This window comes from Atta colombica, unplaced genomic scaffold, assembly GCF_001594045.1.
Source record: "Atta colombica isolate Treedump-2 unplaced genomic scaffold, Acol1.0 scaffold105, whole genome shotgun sequence".
NCBI classification, from domain to species: Eukaryota; Metazoa; Arthropoda; class Insecta; order Hymenoptera; family Formicidae; genus Atta; species Atta colombica.
This window is the reverse complement of record NW_017259190.1, coordinates 2483502-2484285: the sequence shown is the minus strand read 5'-3', so window position 1 is coordinate 2484285 and position 784 is coordinate 2483502. Positions and strand designations below refer to the sequence as shown.

At 19.4% G+C, this 784-nt stretch overlaps 1 protein-coding gene across 1 annotated transcript in view; it reads left to right on the top strand.

The window, feature by feature from the left end:
- Positions 1-784, top strand: part of LOC108688449 (dynein heavy chain 1, axonemal-like) — a 106064-nt gene that overhangs the window by 83914 nt on the left and 21366 nt on the right. The window lies entirely within an intron of this gene.

The following is a 784-nucleotide window of genomic DNA, read 5'->3' as shown; positions in this document are numbered from 1 at the left end:
TATATATATATTTCAATATAATTCTTAAGTTTATATTTAACATGTCAACATTTAAAAGTTTTTAAAAAGTTTTAATATAATAATATGGGAGATACTGAGCTGGCTTTTTTTAAAATTTTCTAGTATTCAGTAAATGTATATTGCAGTATATTTGTGAAAAAGTGCTGTGTACGACTGTGTTATTTAACTTGCGCTTTTTTTGTATGCCAAACGAGCATTATTGTTGTTTTACAAGTAAAACAACAAATATACAAATAAAATGTAAAAATATAAGACATCGTAAATGTATGTGATATTCAGAATTTTCATTCAACATAAAATTTTCTCTATTAAAATATTAGAAAATTAACATTAAATTTGGTAAAGAGTATCTTAAAACTACTATTTTATATTTTATTTTATCATAATTAGAACTTACACTAATACACTATTTTAATTAAGAATAATAAGTGACGAACAATATGCTGATCCGATATAAATCATATTGCAATTTTAACTTAATCTAATGATTGTTATCATAATACTCATAGACAATTGATGGACTTAATTAGTAATGTTAGATTTTTGTAAATTGATATTTTAAAAAGAATTAAAAGTTTTAATGTGCAACAAATAATTAAATATGTAAGGTATATCTATTTAAATATGAAAACTTGAAGATTTTGTTCTACTTGATACAATCAAATAATTCTCTTTCGTGAATTAATTATTATATATATGTATATATATATATATATAAATTAATTGTTTTATCATATAAATAATATTAATAAATTTATATTTT